The 19,068-nt window shown below is 37.7% G+C and overlaps 1 pseudogene; it reads right to left on the bottom strand.

The window, feature by feature from the left end:
* Positions 1 to 1,562: 1,562 nt before the first annotated feature.
* Positions 1,563 to 6,415, bottom strand: LOC110556313 (dnaJ homolog subfamily B member 6-like; annotated as a pseudogene).
* Positions 6,416 to 19,068: the final 12,653 nt, after the last annotated feature.

Consider the following 19,068-nt stretch of genomic DNA (forward strand, 5'->3'; position numbering starts at 1 on the left):
ATTCTCCAACTGTCTTAGAGATTATATTGGAGAAGTGCACTAAAAGGTCCTGACACATAGTAGACACCAATCACTATTTGAATTCTTCTTATTTTTCATAGCTGGAAAATTCTTCTTATTTTTCATAGCTGGAAAATGTCATTTCACTGGAATGACATCACTTAAGAAAGGGACTTAAACATTTGTTTCCTGTAAACTCAGGTAACATTGTTGGAAGGTCAGAACATCCAGAACCATGCTTGTCAAGAACATACAGAAGAATGTCCACTCCCAGGTAAGGCGAGAGCACTCATTGGCTAGCTACTGAGATGTTACTTCGTGTAGGTAGCTGAATTAGTCAAATGAACTACAATTTTAAAATCAACACTTGTTACCATCAAATGCAAAATCTGACAGATATTACAAAAATAAGAAAATTAAGGTATTTATTTTCAAGTATCCACACACAGAAGGTCAGAGAAGAAAACCCAATCTCCCCATCTTTTCATAAAATGTGAAGGGTAAAATGGTAGGGCTTAAAAAGAGCAAGATGCTGAATGATGCTCAGAGCCCCTGCTTTGTGTCACTTCTACCTTAACATATTTTTTTCTGCATGTTCATTTCCTTTGTGTGCTTTTCTTTCCTGAAGAATAAAAGAAAAATCTGCCTCATGAAAATGCAGGAGAGCCATCCCACATAAAGACCATCTTTAAAATGCGCATTATTTATTTGACAGACTGTAATGGCTGTTTCAAGGATATTATGGGCTGTCACGTGAATATGTATTTTAGACTGAATACTACAGTACAAACACTATGCTTGCACAATGCACATCAAAAATATAACATAATGAAATGTCTTTTGAAGATTAGGCTGTATATGAGAAGATATTGGAAATGGGAAACCCAGTTGCATAAAATAGGAAAAGATCATATAACCAAAATGAAACATAGGTCAACTTCTTTGGAAGGTAAAGAAATAGAGAAAGAAAGAAGCCATAGCCCAGTGCAGTAAGGTAATTACATTTGCAACTCTTGATCCTGAAATCAAGCAACATTTTGGAAATTTTTATTAAATGTTTATGATAAATCATGAGTGTCATAAAACTATGTCATATTTATGACATTTTGGGCTAGTTGTGAATCTCAGAATTAATAACGAATCAATTATAGAAAACTTATTTTAGTTTAGAATTAAAATGGGGATGCAGCCTTGCCAAGCCACAGAGGAAGATGATGCAGCCAGTCCTTGATAGGCTAGGGTCAGATAGAAGGGGAGGAGGACCTCCCCTATCAGTAGACTAGGGAAAGGGTATGGGGAGAAAAAAAGAGAGGGTGAAAAGGAATGAGAGGAGATGGAGGAGCCTACAGCCTGGATACAAAGTGAATACATTGTAAAAATCAACAAATAAAAAATAATAAACTGTAAAAAATTATGTAGTCAACTAAGATGTTCTTGAGATTCTCCCTAACTCCTTTGGTTTCATGTTAGGTACAGAAGCAGTCACAGTGTGCAATAAAGGTACATTTTAATCTGAAAGTATCTAGCATCAGGTCGAAGGGGAAGCATAGCAGTGTGGGTTACTATATCCATCTAAAAGTAACGAGGGCGGCCAGGGGCGCATAGACGAGGCATTCTGTGTGTCCCACAGCAAAGGCAGCAAATCCCACATCCAAGAGATCTGGTCTGTCTACAATAAAGCACGATCGAAAAATGTCATGTTCTTGTGCATTCCACAGATAAGTGTGGCTTCAAATGAGAGTCTTTGTTACCCATGTTCATATCCCAAAACTGGACATTTTTTGATATATAATGGGGTTCTTTTATTTTTAGAACATAGGAAAATAATTCCCCAAAGTATTATTACATGTCATATGTCATTAGCAATTATGAATATTTGGAATTAAAAATCTTCTAATCCAAAAACTGAACATGAAGGATAAGCTTCAATAGTTCATTGAGTTTTAACCCCTACTAGATATCTTTGTGCTGTGATTATTTTGTTTTGTTTTTCTCTTTATTTCCAAAGTATTGTTCAAATAGAAAACTTGTTCTTTTCTTTAAATGGAGATGTTTCATTCAATCAAATTTGTTTTGTTTCCAAATTTCATCAACAGGAGAGAAATTTTCAGTGGTATCATAAGAACCAGAATAAAAATTGAAAAATTAAAGCATTAGAATTTTATAATTACTCAGATTGTTGATATTAAACTCTTTTAAAATGGTTAGTGTATTTACCATATATTTCTTGAGACTGATGTTATTCACAGATAGGATGCTTTTTCATGTTCTTTAATGGTCACATGCAGAGTGCAGGAAACTTATGAAAGAAGGGGGAGATAAAAGGACCTGGAGGGAACAACAGCTCCACAAAAACAACAGAACCAAAAAATCTGGGCACAGGGGTCTTTTCTGAGACTGATACTCAAACCAAAGACCATGCATGGAGATAACCTAGAACCCCTGCGCAGATGTAGCCCATGGCAGCTCAGTGTCCAAGTGTGTACAAGAGGAACAGAGACTGTCTCTGACATGAACTCAGTGGTTGGCTCTTTGATCACATCTCCGAAAAAAAGGAGCAGCCTTACCAGGCCACAGAGGAAGACAATACAGCCAGTCTTGATGAGACCTGATAGGCTAGGGTCAGATGGAAAGGAAGGAGGACCTCCCCTATCAGTGGACTTGGGAAGGGGCAAAGGAGAAGAAAGAGGTAGGGTGTGATTAGGAGAGAATGAAGGAAGGGGCTACAGCTGAGATAAAAAGTGAATAAATTGTAATTAATAAAAAACATAAATTAATAAAAAATAAAAGAAAGCCAAAATAACTTTTTTCATAAAAGAATGCACCAAACACATTTGCATTTCTTTTCTTTCTTTTTAAAGCAAATGACAAAAGACACAAATTAATGAGCTTCTTTTTAAACCGAGGCTTAATATTACATATTTCAACAATTGTCAGAACTAACAAAGTTGGAAAAGATCATCCTGAATGAAGTATCCTAGAAACAGAAAGACGCACATGGTATATGCTCATTTAAGTGGATATTAGACATATAATATAGGATAAGCATACTAAAATCTGTAAACCTAAAGACGTTAAGCAAGAAGAAGGACCCTGAGTAAGATGCTCAATCCTCGGTCAGCAAGGCAACCAGGACAGACATCAGAAGAGGGAGAAAACAGGGAACTGGACAGGAGCCTACCACAGAGGGTCTTTAAAAAGCTGGGATACAAAGTGAATAAATTGTAATAAAAATAAATAAATAATTAAAAAGAATGGATACACAAAAAGTTGCTAGCATCCATGCACAAATAGAAAACATCCTTAATTTACACTAAACCGGAAATGTATTACCATTGATGCAGTAATAGTTTTTTTTCACTAAATACTGAAAATAAAATTCAAATCTTTTTGTAGAATATTCATCAGTCAATGTTTCTGTCCCAGTAGGCTGACACTATTCACTCACATTTCAACAAAATGGAAAGCAGATCCATGCTGGTGTTAAAAAAAAAAATCTCGTCCTCGCACTACTCAAGAGTTACAGGGCTCCCTCAGATTATGTGTTGTTTAAAGCAAAGTGCATACAGAGATTACGACAATATTAAAGACAAAAAGAAAGAAAAAAAGAAAGAAAGAAAGTCCTATTTTGTGGTTCCAACAACAAACTTAGAAATCTATGACAAATAGGGGCTCCAATGAGCTGTTTTGTAAATACTTTATTTGTAATAGCCAGAACCTGCAAACAACCCAAATGTCCATCAACAGAGGAATGGATTCAGAAATTGTGGTATTTTTACACAATGGAATACTACTCAGCAATCAAAAATGAGGAAATCATGAAATTTGCAGGCAAATGGGATCTAGAAAAGATCATTCTGAGTGTGGTATCCCAGAAGGAGAAAGACACACATAGCATATACTCACTTATATAGACCTATAAGATATGAAAAACATAATGAAATCTATACACCTAAAGAAGATAAGCAAGAAAGAGGACCTGGGGTAAGATGATCAGTCCTCACTTAGAAAGACAAATGGGATGGGCATTGGACATAGGAGAAAACAAGTAACGGGACAGGAGCCTACAGCAGAGGGCCTCTGAAAGACTCTACCTAAGTGTATCAAAGCAGATACTAAGACTCATTACCAAAACTTCGGCAGAATGCAGGGAATCATATGGAAGAAAGGGGAGTTAATATGACCTGGAAAGGATAGGCACTCCACAATGACCAAATATATCTAGGCACAGGGGTCTTTTCTGAGACTGATACTCCACCAAGGACCATGTATGGATATAACCCAGAACCTCTTCTCAGATGTAGCCTGTGGTAGCTCAGTAACCAATTGGTTTTTTCCCTAGTAAGGGGAACAGGGACTATTTCTGACAGGAACTCAATGGCAGGCTCTTTGACCTTCCTACCCCCCAAGGGAGGAGTAGTCCTCCTAGGCCACAGAGAAGGACTTTTCAGCCAGTCCTGAAGATAAAACAGGGTTAAATGAAAGGGGAGGAGGTCCTCCCCAAGCAGTGGACTTGGAAAGGGAGTAGATGAGGGAGGGTGGGTTGGATTGGGAGGGAATGAGGGAGCAGGATACAGCTGGGATACAGAGTTAATAAAATGTAACTAATAATAAAAATAAAAAACAAAATAAAAGAAAGTTGAATTCGTTTGAAATCTTAAAATAAAGTTCCTGTTATTCCTCAAATGGTGCTTGCTGTTGTTTATCATTTCAGTTAAATGCGTGCATTGAATTATGTTATCCAAGCATAGCAGGTGCTCCTTATCATTTATTGTCAAGGACTTTAACTGTCTGTCTTCTTCAACGTCTACTCTACTAATTCTCTTTGTAGCATTTTTTTTTTGCCATTAACGATCTTAGTTGAAGTTGATATTGATTTGAAGTTGCCCATTCCACTGTAGTCAAATGACACTGAACAGAATGAAGTAAGCCCCCCATGACCTGTTGACCCGAACAAAGAGAAGCCTGTATCAAAACCAGGAAATCCACCTCAAAAAGAAGGAATTTCACCAAAGCCAGAGAAAAATGAGCTAGTACTCTGGCTTCTACTTCCTCAGTTACTCCTTCAGTTCCCCCAAAAGTCATCAAACAGGTCATCAAAGAAGTCAAATGAATAGTATTCCATTGTGTAAATGTACTACACTTTCTACAGCCATTCCTCCATTGAGGGACATCTAGGAATACTACTCAGCAATTAAAAACAAGGAAATCATGAAATTTGCAGGCAAATGGTGGGAACTAGAAAAGATCATCCTGAGTTGAAATATCCCAGAAGCAGAAAGACACACATGGTACATACTCACTTATAAGTGGATATTAAACATATAACATGGGATAAACATACTAAAATCTATAACCCTAAAGAAGCTAAATAACAAGCAGGACCATAGGGAAGACATTTAATCCTTACTCAGAAGGGCAAACAGGATAGATAATGGAAGTAGGAAAAGCAAGGAACAGGACAGGAGCCTTCCACAGAGGACCACTGAAAGATTATACCCACCAGGGTATTTATCAAAGGAGATACTGAGACTCATAGCCAAACTCTGAGCAGAGTGCCAGAATCCTTACAGAAGAAGAGGGAGAGAGAAGGATCTGGAGGGGACAGGAACTCCACAAGGAGAACAACAGAGCCAAAATACCTGGGCCCAGGGGGTGCCTGCTGAGACTGATATTCCAACTAAGGACCATACATGGAGAGGACCTAGACTACCTGTTCAAAGGAAGCCCATTGGCTGTTCTGTTTCCAAGTGGGTTCCCTAGTAAGAGGTAGAGGGGATGTCTCTGACATGAACTCAGTGTCTGGCTCTTTGATCACCTATCCCTGGGGATTGCAGCCTTGCCAGGCTACAGAGGAAGATTGGGCAGCCAGCCCTGATGAGACCTGACAAGCAAGGGTCATATAGAAGGGGAGGAGGTCCTTCCCTATCAGGTGACTAGGGGAGTGGTATAGGGGGAGAGGAGGGATAGTGGGTGGGATTGGAAGGAGACGAGGCAGGGGGCTACAGCAGGGGTACAAAGTAAATAAACTGTAACAAATAAATATATAAATAAAATTAAATTAAAAAAAGGAGTCAAATGAAGATGGGTCTCTTCCTCCAAAATATTCCCTGAAGACATCACTATGGCTTCCGGAATGTGAAGACAAAGTCAAAGGGACTGTCAAAGGAACTTCTACTTCCTCCTCCACCACCATTTAATCCTTCTTTCCTGTGTTTGTCATAGATGTCCCACTCTTTTGCATCTGATAACACCTCATATGCCTTGGCTGCTTTAAATTTCCTCTCTGCTACTTCTTTATTTTCAGCATTTTTGTCTGGGGGCCATTTAAGTGCCTATTTCCATAATGCTTTTTTATGTACTCAGGTGAGGAATGATGTCTCTGCACACTCAGAACTTCAGAGTAATCCATCATGTTTTTTTTTAATTTTATGTAAATTAATTTATTTTTAATTAATTACAATTTATTTATTTTGTATCCTAGCTTTAGCCCCCTCCCTCACATCCTCCCAACCCAATCTTACCCTTTGTTCCACTTCTCTTCCCATGCCCCTCCTGAAATCCACTGATTCCTGAAATCCACTGATAGGGGAGGTCCTCCTCCCCTTCCATCTGACCCTGGCCTATCAGGTCTCATCAGGACTGCCAGGATTGTCTTCCTCTGTGGCCTGGTAAGTATGCTCCCCCCTCAGGAGTAGGTGATCAAAGATCCAGCCACTAAGTTCATGCCAGAGACAGCTCCTGTTCCCAGTACTAGGGAACCCACTAGGACACTGAGCTGCCATGGGCTACATCTGTGCAGGGGTTCTAGGTTATCTCTAAGCATGGTCATTTGTTGGAATGACAGTCTCAGAAAAGCCCATGTGTCCAACTCAGGTAAATAGATTAAACAGTCCTATATCCCCCAAGGAAATAGAAGCAGTCATCAAAATTCTTCCTGCTAAAAAAAGCCCAGGGCCAGATGGTTTGAGCACAGAATTCTATCAGACCTTCAAAGAAGACCTGATGCTAATACTCTTCAAACTATTGCAAAAAACAGAAACAGAAGGAACCAAACTCATTCTAGAAGCCACAGCCACATTGATACCTAAACCACACAAAGACCCAGCAAAAAAAGAGAACTTCAGACCTATCTCTCTTATGAATATTGATGCAAAAATACTCAATAAAATACTTGCAAACCAAATCCAAGAACACATAAAAGATATTATCCACCATGACTATGTAGGTTTCATCCCAGGTATCCAAGGGTGGTTCAATGTATGAAAATTTATCAATGTAATCCACCATATAAACAAACTGAAGGAGAAAAACCACATGGTCATCTCCGTAGAGACAAAAAAGCATTTGACAAAATCCAACACCCATTTGTGTTTAAAGTCTTGGAAAAATCAGGGATACAAGGCACATACCTAAACATAGTAAAGGCAGTATAGAGCAAGCCTATAGGTAATATCAAACTAAACAAAGAAAAACTTAAATCAATCCCACTGAAACCAGGGACATGGCAAGGCTGCCCACTCTCTCCATATCTCTTCAACATTGTACTTGAAGTCCTAGCTAGAGCAATAATACAACTAAGGGTGATCAAGGGGATACAAATTGGAAAGGAAGAAGCCAAAGTATCACAATTTGGAGATGATATGATAGTATAAATAAGTGACTCCAAAAGTTAACCAGAGAACTCCTTCAGCTGATAAACACCTTTAGCAAAGTGGCTGGATTCAAAATTAACTTAAAAAAAAAATCAGTAGCCCTCCTGTATACAAATTAGAGAAACTATGCCCTTCACAATAGCCACTAACAACATAAAGTATCTTGGTGAAACCAAGCAGGTGAAAGACCTGTTTGGAAAGAAAAAACTTCAAGTCTCTGAAGAAAGAAATTGAAGAAGATATCAAAAGATGGAAAGATCCTCCATGCTTGTGGATCGGTCATATTAACATAGCGAAAATAGCCATTCTGCCAAAAGCAATCTACAGATTCCATGCAATTCCCATCAAATTACCAACACAATTCTTTACAGAAATTTAAAGAAAAATTCTTGGTTTCCTATGGAAGAACAGAAAACCCAGAACTGCTGAAACAGTCCTGTACCACAATCAGCCATGTTCTAACAGTGTTGGAATAAATCCCAGGTTGTGGTTGTGAGCAAGGAAAGTCACCCGGCCAGTCTCCTTGAGGCTCTGCCGCAGCAGGGCTGGTGGCTGTGGTTGCCTGCTCCTGTGCTTTCCTTTCTCTCCTTTGACAAAATAAAATTTAACAACATATTTCAATTCATTAACATTCCAACATATATTTGGATGATGAACGACTTCTTGTCATTCTTTACATTTTGATTTTATGCTTTCATTGAATCCTGATATAAATTTCACATCTCAATTCAGACTATTCAGATTTCAAGTGCTCAAAAGATTTTGGTGGGAAATGTCTATACAGCAGAGATGGTCAAATTTTGCCAGTTTTTTTTTTTTTTTTTTTTTTTTTTGGTGGGGAGCAGGGTTTGTTAATAATTACTTTTTGAAAACTTTATATATGATTCCTATATGAAAATAATTTTCTAGTTCCTTCCTTCTGACAACTACTCCCATCTTTCCATAAATTTCCTCAAATTCAGTATTTAATAATCATATTATTACACACATACACTCTCCCTCACACACACACAGGCATGCACGCATAATTGCAACCTATTGAATCCCTTTAGTGATGTTTCTGTTTCTGTATGTTTAGTGCTGGTCACATGGAATCAATTAACCTATGAAGAAGTCTATCTCTTCAGGAGACTGATTCTCCCTTTCTCCATTAAAGGTAGCCATTAAAGGTGCGCAGGTCTTCATAGATGGGTAGAACTGTGGAAAATATCCTCCCTTCACCATGGCATGTCCCCTGTAATCTGTTCACCCTCGTCATTGTGCAGGTCTTGCTAAGGTACCTGTTTAGTTGAGATTTCGTGAGTTTATGCTCATTGCATATCTAGAAGATGCACCTTTTGTAGGAGGCATAGCAGAACAACACAAATGATGAAACAAATGTGGATCCATTATATCTCAATTCATGCCAGGGTCTTATTTTTTTGTCATATTGGTTCTTTTATATAAAAATTATAACTTTTGAATTTGGACTTTCAGATGAATAGACCTTAAACTACACATTTTCTAGAATTTGTCATTTAAAAGAGAGGCATTAATTTTGCTCCCAAAATGTTTCAAATGTAAACAAATCTGAAAATCTCTTTCTGCTCCCTAACTATTATTGACTTCTGATTGTTTCCAATTCCAAGTGGGAATAGCATGTAACTGAAATTATTCCTTTGAGCATATAATTTTTTCCTAAAAATCTGTTAAAACATAAGCTTGTTTTGTGGTTTTCAAATTACAGAAAGATACTTCTTTGCCCACAGAACTCTTTATTTCATTGTTTCCATTACTTGAGCGGTTGCCTGAATTATTAGCATAAGATGATCTAAGTGGCTAGATCCAAAGACTGATTATGAAATAAAACATAATTAATCAATATCTAATAAGAGCAAACATACTAACTAGCCTTGATCAAGGGAGACTTAGACACAGAAGGAGGATTTCATCGTCAGCTGCAACAAGTATTGTAACTGTGGATTCTCTTAGAAAAATCTATTTAGTAAAAAAAAATTGAGCATTTCTAAAAGGCACATTCTGTACTAATCATGAAGCAAACACAAGGTGCTCAGAGATAATGGACACATTTGGTTTTTCAGGAGGTTGGTACAGATGAAATTCAGGGAGACTGAATTTCAACAAGACAGAGTATTAAAGGAATGTAAGTAGGCATGAATTAATTTTGAGACAAAAAAAACAAAAAACAAAAACACAAACAGAGAGCTATTTGGAGATGGCAAAAAGTAAGTGTGGAGAGAGCATGAGGGGACACTGAGTAAGAGATCAGCTAAGCTCTGTACTCTCAGGCACAGTGTACTGAGGGATTTAATCTCTTTTGAAGGTTTAAATCTATATACTAGGTTTCTTTGCCATATGTAATTGAGAGACACATTGTTTCAGGTAACTATCAGTGTGAAAAAACACTGACATTAAAACAATTTAATGACCAGTTCATTTTTGCTCCTTGTTTCAGGAGTTTAGGCCATGGCTGCTTGATTATAGACTGTTAGAAGAAAGTACTCCCAGCATGGTGGCCAGAAATAAAAGAGAGAAAGGATTACTCTTCAAGTACACTCTCCCTTGGACCCAACTCCTTTCACTAGACTCCACCTTCTTAAGACTCACCAACTTCCCAATTGTACTACTCTGGGGACCAAGTCTTTTTTTTAAAATAAATTTTGAATTTTTTAAATATTAATTACAGTTTATTCACTTTGTATCCCAGCTTTAGCCCCTCTCTCATCCCCTCCCAATCCTCCCTCTCTCTTCTCCTCCCATGCCCCTCTCCAAGTCCACTGATAAGGGAGGTTCTCCTCTCCTTCCATCAAACCCTAGCCTATAAGGTCTCATCAGGAGTAGCTGCATTGTCTTCCTCTGTGGCCTGTTAAGGCTGCTCTCCCCTCAGGGGGAGGTGATCAAGGAGCAGGCCACTGAGTTCATGTCAGAGATAGTCCCTGTTTCCCTGGACCAAATCTTAACACATAGATCCTCAAAATTAATTAGGAGCCAAATCAAACATGTCTCACATACAACCTGCATTCACTGTCATAGCTTCTTTTCCTTAGTAAATTAATTTATTTGTTCATTTTATATCCCAATTGCAACCTGAGTCCCTCCTCCCAGTCCAACCCTCTCACCCACCCATTTCCTCCGTTACTCATGTCGCCCTGTACCAATCCATCCTGGTGCATCAAGTCCCATCAGAACTAAGTGGGGTTTCTTTCACTGAGGCAAGACAAGACAACCCTGCTAGAAAGACAGGATCCAGAGGGAGGCAACAGAGTCCAAGTCAGAGACAGCCCCTGTATCTATTGTTAGTGGATCCACTTGAGGAACATGTAACCACAGTTTCATATGTGTAGGAAGCTGAGAACTAGCCTATGCATTCAGACTCTATGAATCCCCATGGGCCCAGGTTAGTTGGCTATGAAGGTCTTCTTCCCTCTAGCTTCCTCAATCCTTAATTCTTCCACAAAGTGTTCTTTGGGTTGCTTCAACATAAAATGAATAGAAGCAACCCAAACAGCAAGCAAATCTTTCAGTGCAATAAAAACTAAGAACAAAATGATGAGACTCCCCATTCATAGTATGTTTTACTTATTTGCTAGTGTTGGCAGTTAGGGACCTTCTTTCAACTAACCCTCAGGATGCTTACATGTTATAAAGCAGGGACACCTTACCTCATATAAGGCAAGCACCTTCTGAATGTTTCCTATCTTCTTCTGGCCTGGCTAATGCTTTCATTTCAGTTTTCCTTTTCTCTCTCTCTCTCTTTTTTTTTAGGAGAAAAACAGTCTTTATTTTATTTTTTTTAAAGTCATCACATTGTTTATTGTTCTTTACAATTCTATAATCACTATATGCTTCTTTTTAATTTTAATTTTTTCCACAATTTGTTCATTTATATCCCAATTAAAGCACCCTCCCTCAACTCCACCCAGTCCCACCCTCCCTCTCTCTTCCTCGTTATCCATTTCCCCTAGTCCACTGAAAGGGGAAGTTCTCCTCCTCTGCCATCTGCCAATAGTTTATCAGGTCTCATCAGGACTGCCTGGATCCTCTTCCTCTGTGGCCTGGCAAGACTATATCACCAGGGGCAAGTGATCAAAGAGCAGGCAATTGAGTTCATGACAGAGGCAGCCCTTTCTTCCATTTCTTGGGAACCCACATGGAGACTGAGCTGCCAACTGGCTACACATGTGCAGGGGGTCTAGGTCCTCTTCATGGATTGTTTTTGGTTTGTGCATCAGTCTCTGCAGGCCTCCCTGGGCTCAGATATTCTTACCTTTGTTGGTCTCCTTGTGGGGCTACTGTCCCTTCCATGTCCTTCTGTCCACTGCTTCTTCCATAAGACTCCCTGTATTCTGCCCAAAGTTTGGCTGTGAGTCTCTGCATCTGCTTCAATCTCCTGTTGGGTGGAACCTTTCAGGGGACCCTCTATAGAAGGCTCCCATCCTGTTTCGTCTCTTCTACCACTTCTGGTGTCTATCCTGTTTGCCATTCTGAATGAAATTTAAGCATCATCCCTCAGGTTCTCTTTTTTTTCCCCCTTTTTTAAAAAAATTTTTTCATCAATTACACTTTATTCATTCTGCATCTCCCCCATAAGCCCCCCTCTCCTCCCCTCCCAGTCTCACCCTCCCTCCTCCCTCTGCTTGCATGCCACTCCCCAAGTCCACTAATAGGGGAGGTTCTCCTCTCCTTTCTGATCTAGAACGGAGAGAAACTTAAAGCAATCCCACTGAAATCAGGGACAAGACAAGGCTGCCCACTCTCTCCATATCTCTTCAACATAGTGCTGGAAGTCCTTGCTAGAGCAATAGGACAGTTGAAGGAGATCAAGGGGATACAAATTGGAAAGGATCCCCATCCTTTTCTCTTTTTAGCTGCCCTGTGCTACTTCTGTTTCTTGTCCATCTCTTTCCTGGTTGAAAATACTTCCTCAGTTCCACCTGTTGTGGCCAGTCAGTAACTCAGATGATTGTCAGGAGAAAGTATGAAAGATAAGCCAGGCCAATGGGATTTATCTCTCAAGGAATTTAAAAGTTGGTCAGAGAAACTGAGAGACTAAAAATATTTTCCAGTGGTGATGTGTGGTCTCTATTCTCTCCACAGGAGCAGTTGCTGCTTCTACACCTTTCTGCTTTTTCCTTTAAACTCCAAGTTTTCCTAAGATAATGTGAACACCTGATGTTTTCATAAAAATCAACTTTTTTTTAGGTGTATAGATTTCATTATGTTTATCATATCTTATAGGTCTATATAAGTGAGTATATCCCATGTTTGTCTTTCTCCTTCTGGGATATTTCACTCAGAATGATCTTTTCTACATCCCACCATTTGCCTGCAAATTTCATGATTTCCTCCTTTTTGATTGCTGAGTAGTATTCCATTGTATAAAAATACCACAATTTCTGTACCCATTCCACCGTTGATGGACATCTGGGTCAAAGTGAGGGGAACAGGGACTATTTCTAACAGGAACTCAATGACTGGCTCTTTGGTCTCCCCACCCCCGAAGGGAGGAGCAGTCCTGTTAGGCCACAGAGGAGGGCTTTGCAGCCAGTCCTGAAGATACCTGATAAAACAGGATCAGATGAATGGGGAGGAGGTCCCCCCATCAGTGGACTTGTAAAGGGGCATGGTGGAGATGAGGGAGGGAGGGAGGGACTGGGAGGGAATGAGGGATTGGGACATGGCTGGGATACAGAGTTAATAAAATGTAACTGATTAAAAAAAATAAAAATAAATAAATAAATAAAAAAATCAACTTTTACTTAGCGTAGTAACAAATAATATCTTGTGTTTGCAATCTAAAGACCTTTAAATGAGGAGCTTAATAAAAATATATTGGAATTCTCTTGACTTCTGAAAAGTAAATGGACATTATTAATGTTTATCTCTTGTAATACAGGTGTTTTAACACTTGTTTCTAGTCCTCAGACTAGAGTCTGCTTAGAGATGGTGATGACTATTCTTGTAGAAATTATTATTCCAATCCTCAGTTTCTGTGTTTATATTCTTAATGTGCATTGAGTGCGTGGACACACACACACACACACACATACACACACATCCTGCATGTAAGTGTGTGTAAGGGTGTCAGAAGCCCTAGAACTGAAGTTACAGAGAGTTGTGAGCTGCCAGGTGGGTGCTAGGAATTAAACCTTGGTCCCCTAGAAGAGCAGCCACTGATCCTCTCAACCACTGATCCACCTCTCCAGCCAGAACACATATACTTTAAAACTCATGATCTCATAAAAGTCTTCAGGCAGAGTATATCCCATCTATCAAAAGTTGGAGTTTAGAAAGTTTAGTGATTAATTTGTAATTGATGAATAAAATTCATTCTGCAAGGCCTTGTATTTGATGTTAAATGATGTTTGAGACTATAGAATAAATTTAAGATGAAAGTATGTATATTTCTTCTAGAGATATGATATGTTTTCTAGTTAGAGTCTTGCCTACCACAGCGCATGCTTCAAATACATGTAGGTATCATCAGATCTACCATTCATATGTCACACTGTTGATATGCAATGGATGCAAATATATTTTATTCAAATCTATAATACGTATTTTGTGTATATACACATAGAAAAACATATGCATGCATATTTTTGTTTTGTGTGCAGATGTGTGTGTATGTGCAATGAGTATCACAAAATGTTGTTTGCCTATTTTTGGAACAGTTGTGTTTTGCAACATCATTGTTGGATGTGAATGTTGACGAAGATTTCAGCACTTTTACTACACTTCTCATAGTCATTGGGTTCTGCATGAGATAAGAGATGAGACAGACTCCTCTTTTGCTTCTTGCTAAACTGCTTAAATATATATATTTCTCTCCATCTACCTATTATATGGTTTCTAATAGGTAACTTTTGCATCAACAAGATTCTTCAATTGCCTTTCTTGAGTTTATGGACTGTTTTTGCTAGCATATATCAAAAAGAGATGTTAGTACAGAGGTTAAATAACAAAATTTGTGTTTTGAGCCTTTCTGCTCATGAACATGCACTATTGTATGGAAATAGTTCCTGGGTTTCAGGCAGCTTATGGATGCTGAAATATTAGCTTCAGCACGGCGGTAGTGTAGAATAATTTGTCCTGATGAAAGGAAGTTGTGTGTTATAATCAGCTATGCTTACATGTCTGTAGATCCTATTACTGAATGATGGCTTGGCTAAAATTGCTGATTTGTAAGTTTGAAATGACTCAATTTTTAAGTTGATGATCAAATTATCACAAAATAATAGTTTTTTTTTTCCTTCTTTATTCTGGTTGATGAATTATTTGAGGAGTTTGTTGATTACATCCATATAAACTTTAGAGAATAATTCTCCTTTATTTCTAAATTTTGATTTTTTAGTTTGATTTTGAATTTCAGTCCATTTCAAAAGTAGAAACAACTGAAAATTTAATACAAAATCAAATGCTTACTTTATTTTCACCGGCAAATCAACAAGAACCCATCCATCACTCATATTATTGGACTGTTTACTAATGCAGCATTTGCTTACACAACTCTGGTCAGAGTTAAAGGAACACATGGAAATAACACAATTCAAGGTCACATTGCACCATACAGAAGGACAGACAGCATCTCTAGTTCCTACGCGTTGCCTTTTCTTGTTTTATGTTACCAACACTGCATTTGACCAAAGCCTGTGCTCACAGACACATTTTTGCTTTGTCCCTCTGTCTAGCTTGAGGTGTAGGAAAGCATGCTTCTTAGCATGAGTGATTGCATGATCACTGAATTTTTATTTTCACTAAGTATTGAATATGAAATAACAGAAAGTTTTCAAATAGCAACATTTTAAGAAATAAGAATTTTTACAAAAACATTGGAAAAAGTCCACTAGCTAGTACCCCATCAAGGACGATTCTCTGGAGAAAACTAGAATTACCAAATCTGACAGAAATGTTGCTATCTGTCGGAGAGAGGCAACTGACACAGCTGCCTAAGAATATCAAAGAAAGAAAAAGACAAATAATAGAGTTTTTACTCTTCATAGCACTGTAGCTTAGCAATTACAGCCTTTGTAACACACATTGCAATTTAAATATTGAGCTGTGTTTGATATATGCCATTTAAAAATTTTAGTGCAAAATATATTTTGCTCAAAAATTTGTGTGATTAATGTCTTGACTTAAGATCCCAATGCACACTGCTGCTAGGCACATTCTGATATTATTTATTTTTATTAGTTTATAATATGTCAATTTTTCTTGCTTATCTGTCAACTCCCAGAAAAATACATAAATCAAAAATGTAGCAATGCAGACACTAACAAGGCATAATTATTGTAGGGTCTGTCCTCCTTTAAAGAAAAAATACAATTACCTACCAGAATGCTGCTGGGATTAGGTCAAAATTTACATAATACCTCTCATATTTTCTTAACAATTTTAATATCAGACAATAGCTTTTGCAAAATGTAATCCCTTATTATTTTCCAGCTTTATTTTGGGGAACTGGAATAAGGATTTCAGTCAAAACAAGATAATTATTAGAATCTAACCCACAGAAAACTTTAATTACTCAGTGGCATGTTGTTAAGATTAGGTCATGTTTTTATAAGTTTTTATATTTAAAGTAACAAAAGGCAATTAAGCTTACCCAAATGTAATTTTTGCAGTAAAATGAATACATTTTTCCACAAATAGATATTCAATAGAAAAATACTTCAATCATTGCATGAGTTTAAAGAAAAATGTTCTGCGTTGGTGTAATCTCTAAACAACAGTTCTAAGAGCACGCCTCTTAAGTAGTCAGAGGGCTAGCCATCAGGTGGTGATGAGAATTTGGAAAATGTTAGCTGCTATAAAATAATAGCTGCTAATGTGGAGGATTACGAAACACCCAGTAGCAGAATAAGTAACAAATAGATCCTTTCTGAAGTCCCGGAGTCGGAGGTAGGATCTGGGGTTAAGTAACTGTGATATATTTATAGAGGGCAAGGGACCACCATAAAATAAAGCAGCAAATTGTAAAGAAGTCAATGTAAAAGAGAGGCCGGGGACTTAGGGTGTAGACATCATAAATTCTCATCGATATAAACAGCCTGTGGACCTCAGGAGTTGAGGTTTAGCTATAATTTCAGGGCTGACCTACAGGCCTTCTGTGTTCACAGGGCACACACGATCAAGATGCCATCTAAAGAGGTGCTAAAAAAGAAGAAAAGAAAAAAAATGTTTCAGATCTGTGTGATTTACACGTTTAATCATGCCCAAATCCAACCTGAATAGACGAGCACAGTATGGAGATGATTTTGTTATCTCACTAAATTACATTTCATTCTTACCATAGTGTATCCTACAGAGAAGAAGAGTGAATAAGGACCTCTTCATATTTTTTATTAGAAAGAAAAGCTGTTGTACTTTTTATGCATGGTTTCTTAAAAGGTCATTTTTTTTCTTTTGCTCTCTATATTTGAGACTCACATATTTATTTTTAAGAATGTATTTTAAAAGTTAATTAAAACTTAGCATACACGAGAAGTTTAAAAATAATACAGTGGTATAATAATACAGTGATATAATAAGCTTGTCCACTGCTTCTGTTAAGTAGTGAAAGCATTCAAATTAACACACACACACACACACACAAAAAAAAAAAACAAAAAACAAACAAGTCTTTAACTTGTGAGAATAATCCTGAAATTCTGTCTTTGAAAGAGAACTTACATGGAGCTTGGGGAAGATCAGGGTTATTATTCAGGGACATTGATTTTAACATATGTAGGTAGTAAAAGAACCTTTCCAATTCTAAATTGGTACATAAGGAGCACACTATATCACATGTTTGTTTTACACACACACATTCATATACATACATATGTATGTGTGTCTCTTTTTAGATTTCTAGATTCTTTTGCTGTAAATGCATGATATGTGCATTTCACTTCTTTCATTTTATTTACTGATGATTTTGAGGTTAAGGCCATAGAAAATATACATCATAAACATGCATTGTTGTATTCAGTTTCTAAGTCAGTAGTTTTTAAAATCTATTATTTTCCAAAACCATTATCTACCATTTATAGAGCAACCACTGAAAAGTTATGGAACAAGCTTTCTTCACCTTTTGCCACTATACGAAATGAATTACATGCATCAAGTATGAGCTGATTTTCAACTGATAAAATTACAGACCTGATTCTCTTGGCCCTCAAAGGGCAGGGCCCTTTCTTCCGCTAGGTTGTGCTGTTGTATAGGGAACAAGGAGACCTGCTTTGTGCACAGTTGCAGAGGAGTGTGCTGTGTTGAACCTTGAGAACGCCAATATTCTGTTTTTTCATGAAGAAGGGAAGGAAAAAAAAAGAAACAGGACAATTGAAAAAGTGGCATCTGAACATATTTTCTTTTTCTTCCACGTCAGAAGCACCATCCTGGGTTTGTAAGAAAGAACAGTAAGTTTTACCTGTGATACTGAAAGCATTTAGGAAAGGCTTTTTAAAGGTCAGTAGTCTCCACATTAGCACATAAAGGAGGCACCTGTAAACATTTCTCCATATATTTATCTCCCTGAATACCCACCGAACAAAATTTCTCATGGCTTTTTCTTGGCAACCAGACATTGTTTAAATGTAAAATTCCATGAGGATCAAATATAGATATTTCTATTGCTTTGCATATTGAGCTGCCCCCTTTTTTTATTGTGTTTGAGTACAGAATTGTGGTTATATCATTTATTCATCTCTCCCTGGGCCTTCTAAAAATACTGGCCTCATTAACAATGAATGAGTGAATGAAATGAGTGACTGAGTGAGCTAAGGAAGAACACCACCTCACCTCCTACCAAAACCTAAGAGGGAATCAAAGTGTTGCTTTGTATCTGCCAAATATTTCTGTCTACATATGGGCTGCACTCTATCAAGGAAATTGCTTTCAGAGAATCTTGTAGGAAGGGGAATAGCTACTCCTTTAGTTCTGTTGTAAGTCACCAGGAATTTTTGCTGTATGGATTAGCACCTCTTGTATCCTTCATCTCTTCAGGGCAGTAAGCTGAGACAACCATAATAAAGAGCAGAGCTATTAGCTACCACCATCACAAAACTTTCAGGGCAAATAGGTCATCAAAAAGAGCTGAGTCTGGAACTGTTTATTTCGGTTGGCTTTGTATGAGTCTCACATTTGGTAATTGTCCGACTTCAAGGTTTTGAATATTTTACTAATAACTTTCAGCTATCTAATTAATATCTGATTGTGTAGTGGATGTGACCATGAAAAGTTGCTGCACTTTTGGTCCAAAGGACGGTAGAGGAAAATAAAACACACGGCTTAGAAATATATGTTTTACAAACATTATGTACATTATGTTTATATATGCACAAAACTTAGAGACTGAACAACGCATATGAAAAATCTTTCTCATTTGTTAAAATGGGTCGTTGTGCTTGAACCTTCTCCAAGAGGTAGGTTT

The sequence above is a fragment of the Meriones unguiculatus genome, chromosome 6 (assembly GCF_030254825.1).
Source record: "Meriones unguiculatus strain TT.TT164.6M chromosome 6, Bangor_MerUng_6.1, whole genome shotgun sequence".
Taxonomy (NCBI): domain Eukaryota; kingdom Metazoa; phylum Chordata; class Mammalia; order Rodentia; family Muridae; genus Meriones; species Meriones unguiculatus.